We start from the raw sequence: 7,976 nt of genomic DNA on the forward strand, positions 1-7,976 counted from the left end.
CCGTTGGCCAGAGCCCCTCCGGATATTGGGAGCAAATGATGACACATCTATCAAATACAGCTGGAACTTCCGTTGGACCTTCCAACTAACCATCGCTCGATCAGGTCAGCACACAAAGAGCCCAAACACCTCAAGAAAATCATGGAAGACCTAGGAGATAAACTAACGCACCGGGATGTGGAACAGGGGGACATTATAATCGGACGGGTCATTAGTTTATTGTCAGTCCAATGTAACCAATTATTACATCATCAATGAATTTTTTTTTCATTACTATTTCTTTTTTATTAAATAATAAAAATTAAATATTAATAATGAAAAAAAAATAGCAGGGGGTGTATGCGCCAGATGAATTGGCGCATACACCAATCAAACATACATAGGCGCCACTAACATTGGCGCCTCCTCATGAGGCCCAATGCAGGCGCCACTAGCATTGGCGCCTCCTCACGAGGAGTCTAATGCATGCGTCAATGCTATTGGCGCCTCCTCTTCATGCATTGGGGGTACGTCAATTCATCTGCCGCATCCTCTATCAAACCTGATTATTTTGGTAATATTTTTGAATAATTGGTTATTTTGGAAGTATTTTTGAAAATAATGGTTATTTTGAAAAAAAATTCTAAAAGTTTGTTTTAATATATTTGTAATATTTTAATACAAATAAAATAAAAAATAAAATTAATTATAAAAACAATGATATATTTTATTAGTTCATAAATGTCTATTGATTGCTTACTCATTCCATCCTAAAATAAGAATAGTTTAAGGTTGTTATAAATTGTCATAAATGTATAGGAGAATAATGACTTGAAAGAAGTTTTAATTATTTAATGGCATTCTGAAAGAAATTGATATTGAAAAAGTAAAATGATGTTTATTTTGAGATAAATTTTGTTTGGTAAAATAATTTTGAAATGAAGTACCTCTCTAATGAAAGTAAAGTTTTGAAAACTAAAAATAATGCAGCGTTGTTCAATAGCGAACCAAAATATTAGTTTTAAAAATTGGAGAGTAAAAAAATATAATTTTAGCAAAATAGAAGATAAATAAATAAATTTAAGTCAGTAATTCTAAAAGTATTTGTTTTTTAAATTATGAATTTATATTGTGAAAAGTAATCTAATAATTTTAGATGTAATTGATGGTAATAAATTCAGAATTTGAAATTTAAATTCTTTGAAATATAAAATATAATATATATTTTTGGTGACGATTAAGGCTTTCATTGATAGAATTTTTTTTTGTGACAACTCAGTATTTCAAATGTATATTCTTTTAAATAATAATTTTTTAAGTTTGTTTAATCAAATATATATTTATTTATTAGTAAAATGGGAGGATCAAAGGTCTAAAATGAGGAGACATTAGGCAGCATGTCTCATAGACATTTGAAACGTTACTAAAAAAATTATCATCGAATCAGATACAACCATCAAAACTGGACAAATCTAGTTTGGTTAAAAAATCAACACACTTAATAGTTTTTCTAAAAATGTGAATGAATGCACTTCTTTAAAATGCTGAAGGAGAAGAAGAATATGCCAAGCCAAAGTCGAACTTTGTTTAGACTTCAAAGGCGACCCTTGGAGAGCATCTGCTACTGTCTTTTTGCCATCTTGAACAATAAGGTTCTTGAAATCTCTCTTCCAAGCAAGCTCCAAACCCATAAGGACACCCCAGAATTCTGTAGCAAGACTATTGCAATCACCAATAGTCTTATGAAAGCTACAGAGTTATCTTTCTTGACTGTCACGAAAAACACCCCCACACTTAGTAAGCAATCTGCTAGTGGTAGCCCCGTCAAAATTAAAACAAACCCCGAAGGTGTGAAAAACATAAGAAAGGGGGTTTGAATTGAGTTTTATAAAACAAAAGTTTTTTACCAACTCAAGAACACCACTTAAAAGTTAATAAGAAAGAGATAAAAACACAAGTATTTTATTATCGTTCGCTTGAAACTCAAAGCTACTATAGTCCACCCTCCAAAGTGATTTCACCTTATACACACAGATTTAATCCACTATAATCAACTGATTAGAATAATCACAAAGAAGCTTTTGTTTATTAAGTGGATCACTGGATTAAGATGCATATTATTGTTATTCATTCATTGAGCATGGTACATGTCATTGTAGTCAATGACATCATCTACTCCATGCATAGGTTGCCTCGAAGGCTCACGTCTCATTAATTCAAGATTATAAAAAGCATCATTTGGTTCATAAGTACAAATTGATTCATATCAACAAGTCCTTTTGGCCGACCTACAAGATTGGTGCATTATTATGGTCCATCACGTCTCATGGCGAGCATTCTTATTAAATGAGCATTTTTTTCTACTCATCTCGGGCCACGTCTAAAGAGCTATTTAACGGATGGCCTAGGATTTGCATTTCCTGGTCCTGACTTGAGAAAATTTCCTGAGGATTTAGATTCAATGTCTTTTAATTCCTATAAGAAAGAAAATGAAACAGTTTTCTATGGACTTCATAATAATGTTACTTTTGATCAAAAAATACAAATTTAGATGTATAACCATTCTTTTTCCATATGGGCACGATCCTTCTGAGAATAAATTTTGTAAGGGGCATAGTTTACAGTTATATTGGTAAACCTCATGATTTACACACAGCCATGGCCTATGATCTAAAGACTTGAGGACATTACAATAAAAAAGTATATAAGCTTAAAACATCATGACAGTTGACCACGACAACTCCATGCACTCTCTTCACCAAAACACATCCAGAAGCAGTAAACTTGGTATCATGAGTGAAACCTGCAGGATTCAAAGAAACAATGAGTAAGGATTTTCCCAAAGAGATTATGATCAAAAGAAGAAAAACTGTCACAAGCTGCCGAACGACAAAACAGCAAAAACAAGCCGTCACACCCAAAAAACAAAACACGGCTACAGACGCAAGTTCAGAGTATTCCTCCCACAGCAGGCCATGTTGCAGACCTTGGCAACATGATTGTCCTTCAATGGTAGGATGGTTAACAACTCCAAGACAGATGATTCTGAAATTCTAGTTATCAGACTTTGGATGTCACACTGGTTGTTATGACATCCAATTCTGCACAGACAGGGATTATGCAGAACTTAACAGTAAGTGCAGTAAATAACACAAGTAATTGTTCACCCAGTTCAGTCCAACATGACCTACATCTGGGGGCTACCAAGCCAGGGAGGAAATCCACTATTAGTAGTATCAATTCAAAGCTAAACTCACCCGTTTACAACTTATCACTTAATCCCTACCCAATGCAATTTCAATCTTAACCTAAGATCAGAGTTCCTACTCACTCCCCCTCAATCACCTCAGTGATATTAAAAACACTTTGAAGTCACACTTCAAAAACAACTCTTGGTTATGCTTCACAGCTTAAACCAAGATACACAGCACTCACGCTTAAAAGCTTCGAGTGACACAACACTTACAACTCAATGAACACCCTATGCCAAAGCAATCATCTACTTGATAATGACTTGGCTTACAAGATACGTCTAATTCTAGACTCACAAAAATACAGCAGTGAAGTAAGATGGACACACTAAATCTTCACGCCTCAAAATCCCTGAAACTGAATGGAGGAATGCCTTCCTTTTTATATTGCAGCACCTGGGCTTTTGCACCTGTATTTTCCTGAATTTTAGGTCACATAAGTTCCCACAAATTCAATATTTAGGTTGCTAACAAATAGGCTATTTGTTAGGTTCATTGAATGTAGCTTGGTTGTTGATTTCCTGGATTTTCTCTAAGCTGTTGACTTCCTAAAGAATAGCCTGAGAAAGCTGTAACAGAAAACTGAACAACCTACAATTTAGCATATGCTGTCAGGAATGAATGTCACGACATTCAGCTTGACATCAAGGTCCATATGCTGAGTCTGTTTTCCCAGAAAATAGACTGTACAAATCTGCTGACCTATACATGATCAAAATGACCATACTACAGTAACAGCTTACATTAGTAAATGTCAAAGTGTCCAACTTAACATTTACACAGTTGGCCTTAAGTTAGTTCTGTTATTCTCTTGAAGAACAAACTAAGTAAAATGCTGAAGCAGAACACCACTCTGCCCAATCTCCAGTAGCTGCTGTCAATGATGAATGTCATAATATCCAGTTTGACATTCAATCAGTAGGCCTTATGCCAGGTCTGGTTCTTCCTTGATAACCAGACTGCAAGTGAATACTAAGTTCTAACAGAACTCCTGATGTTCTATTTCTTAGTATCTGTTGACAGGTATGAATGTCACAACGTCCAGTTTGACATTCAACAAATCCTGTGTTAGCTAGTCCTGCAGTCACTACAATGTAGTCACATATGCAAGTCATGACATCAGTCAAGACATTAGTGTTTTACCATATAATGCAGCCAATTAAACACCTACAAACTCCCCCTTTGGCAAATTTTTGGCTAAAACACTTTGATCCCCATAACAGAGTTCATAGCAGCGGAAACACTCACCTAGCAGGAAATAATACTAGCTAAAAACACTCAGAGTGGCAGCACACTCACACACATGGAAGTTACTCCCATCTGTCATGAGAGTCTGTTGTAGAGACCTACTCTGTTTGTAAGGGATTGGTGGTTATTACTCCCCCTTTTTGTCACAAATGTTGCCAAAGCCAACAACATAGTCAGAGCACAATGACAGAGTTCCAGACTTGGTTTTACTTCACAGTTTCAACCAAGTTAACATCCACTTGATCTTGCTTCACAGCTTCGATCAAGTGATCACCCACTTTTGCTTAACAGTAGGTACCACCATATCAGATGCCATGATTTTGTTTCTGACATCCAGAACCACTCCTGCATGAACAGCATCCTTGAACTCCTGCAGGTACAGTGGCCTTCTCTCTGTAGGGTGTCTCCTTACCCTCTTGTATCCACCCTTGTTGCAAGCAGCATAGCTATGATCTGTTGACCAATCATAGCCTAGTACAAATTGTTTAATAGGCAGAGATATTAAACAATTTATCCCAAACATCAGTGGTTGCTATAAGGTCTCAGAGAGACATATTCCCAGTTTGCTCCTTAAGTTTTCAAACTGAGTAGCATCCAGAGCCTTTGTAAATATGTCAGCCAGTTGAAGATCCGTGGCTACATGTTCCAAAGTGATCACCTTGTCTTCCACCAGATCTCTGATGAAGTGGTGCCTAATGTCAATATGTTTGGTCCTGCTGTGTTGGATGGGATTCTTGGAGATGTTGATGGCACTGAGATTATCACAGAACAATGTCATGACATTTTGAGTGACATTGTACTCAGTGAGCATTTGTTTCATCCAAACCAGTTGGGAGCAACTGCTTCCAGCAGCTATGTATTCAGCCTCTGCAGTGGACAGAGAGACACAGTTCTGCTTCTTGCTGAACCACGATATGAGGTTTTCTCCTAAGAAGAAACATCCACCTGATGTGCTTTTTCTGTCGTCAGCACTTCCAGCCCAATCAGCATCACAGTACCCAGATAGGACAGGCTCAGACCCATGTGAGTACAGCATCCCATAGTCACATGTCCCATTGATGTACTTGAGAATCCTTTTGACTTGATTCAAGTGACTCACCTTGGGCTCTGCTTGGTATCTGGCACATACTCCAACTGCATAAGAAATGTCAGGTCTACTTGCAGTTAGATACAGCAGACTACCTATCATGCTCCTGTACAGGCATTGATCAACACTAGGCCCTCCATCATCTTTGGATAACTTCAGATGAGTAGGAGCTGGAGTCCTCTTGTGCCTGGCATGATCCATACCAAACTTCTTAACTATGTTCTTGGCATACTTGCTTTGGGAGAGAAACATAGAGTCCTCCATTTGGTTTACTTGCATTCCAAGGAAATAGGTCAGTTCTCCCACTAGACTCATTTCAAACTCAGACTGCATCTGGTGAACAAATTTTTTAACCATTTGTTCTGACATTCCACCAAAGACTATATCATCAACATAGATTTGAGCTATCATGATTTTGCCTTCTTCATCCTTCACAAACAAGGTTTTATCTATGCCACCCTTTCTGTATCCATTTGAGGTCAGAAATTCGGTTAACCTTTCATACCAAGCTCTGGGTGCTTGCTTCAACCCATACAAGGCTTTCTTCAACTTGTATACATGCTCAGGTTGGTTAGGATCACAGAACCCTTTGGGTTGTTCCACATAGACTTCTTCATTCAGGTAGCCATTCAAGAATGCACTCTTCACATCCATTTGGAATAGCTTAAACTTTAGGATGCATGCTACCCCCAACAGCAATCTGATGGACTCAAGTCTAGCCACAGGAGCAAATGTCTCATCAAAGTCTACTCCTTCAACTTGAGTGTATCCTTGAGCTACTAGTCTTGCTTTATTTCTAGTAATTACTCCTTTCTCATCAGATTTGTTTTTGTAGATCCACTTGGTACCAATGATGTTGGACCCTTCAGGTCTTGGAACCAGCTCCCATACTTCATGCCTTGTGAACTGCTCGAGTTCCTCTTGCATGGCAATGATCCAGTATTCATCTGTCAGGGCTTCTTTCACATTCTTTGGTTCAACCTTGGAAACAAAGCAGGAATTTGAGTTTATTCCTCTTGACCTGGTGGTTACACCACTGGTGGGATCCCCTATGATAAGATCCTTAGGGTGATCTTTCTGAATTCTGATAGATGGCACTTTGGTGGTTGCCTCTACTTCACATTCAGGAGGAGGTTCCTGTACTTCTTCAGACTTGACTGGATTGTCAGTTTGACTGTCGAGAAATGTTTCAACATCCTCCATGACATCGGTTCCTTCCTCTTTATCATCCACAATGACATTTATGGACTCCATCAGAACATTGGTCCTGTAGTTGAACACTCTATAAGCTCTGTTGTTAGTGGAGTATCCCAGAAATACGCCTTCATCACTTTTGGGATCTAGCTTCCTTCTCTGTTCACGATCTGTGAGGATGTAGCATTTACTTCCAAAAATATGAAAGTACTTCACAGTGGGTTTTCTACCCTTCCATATTTCATACAGAGTGGAGGAGGTTCCTTTTCTCAAGGTGACTCTGTTGTGAACATAGCACGCGGTATTCATTGCTTCAGCCCAAAAGTGCATAGGGAGTTTCTTTGCATGAATCATTGCTCTGGAAGATTCTTGAATAGTTCTATTTTTTCTTTCAACTATTCCATTCTGCTGAGGAGTTATAGGTGAGGAGAACTCATGGCTTATTCCTTCAGACGAGCAGAACTCATCAAACTTGGAATTCTTGAATTCAGTACCATGATCACTTCTAATCCGGACCACACTACTGTCCTTTTCCCTTTGAAGTCTTAGGCACAGATCTTTGAAGACATCAAATGCATCTGACTTCTGTCTGATGAAGCTTATCCACGTGTATCTGGAATGGTCATCAACCACCACGTAGGCATACTTCTTCCCACCAAGACTTTCAACCTGCATAGGTCCCATTAGGTCCATGTGCAGCAGTTCCAGAACTCTGGAGGTTGTGGAATGTCCCAGCTTTGGGTGTGACATCTTGGTTTGCTTGCCCACTTGGCATTCTCCACAGACTCTTCCTTCATCAATCAGAAGCTTTGGCATTCCTCTGACTGCTTCCTTGGATATAATCTTCTTCATTCCCCGTAAGTGGAGATGTCCAAGTCTTCTATGCCACAGCTTCACCTCCTGTTCTTCCTTGGCTGAGGAGCATGTTGTGGAAAAGTTAGAGAGATCAGGTTCCCACAGGTAGCAGTTGTCTTTGGACCTGGTTCCTCTCATAACTTCCTGATTGTCACCATTTGTCACAATGCACAACTCCTTAGTAAACTGAACATCAAAACCTTGATCACACAGCTGACTTATGCTGATAAGGTTTGCAGTTAGTCCTCTTACTAACAGCACATTGTTCAGTTTTGGCACTCCAGAACAGTCCAGTTTGCCCACACCTCTTATTTTTCCTTTGGCTCCATCACCAAAAGTCACATAGCTGGTGGTGTGAGGTT

The sequence above is a fragment of the Lathyrus oleraceus genome, chromosome 4 (genome assembly GCF_024323335.1).
Source record: "Lathyrus oleraceus cultivar Zhongwan6 chromosome 4, CAAS_Psat_ZW6_1.0, whole genome shotgun sequence".
Classification (NCBI taxonomy): Eukaryota; Viridiplantae; Streptophyta; class Magnoliopsida; order Fabales; family Fabaceae; genus Lathyrus; species Lathyrus oleraceus.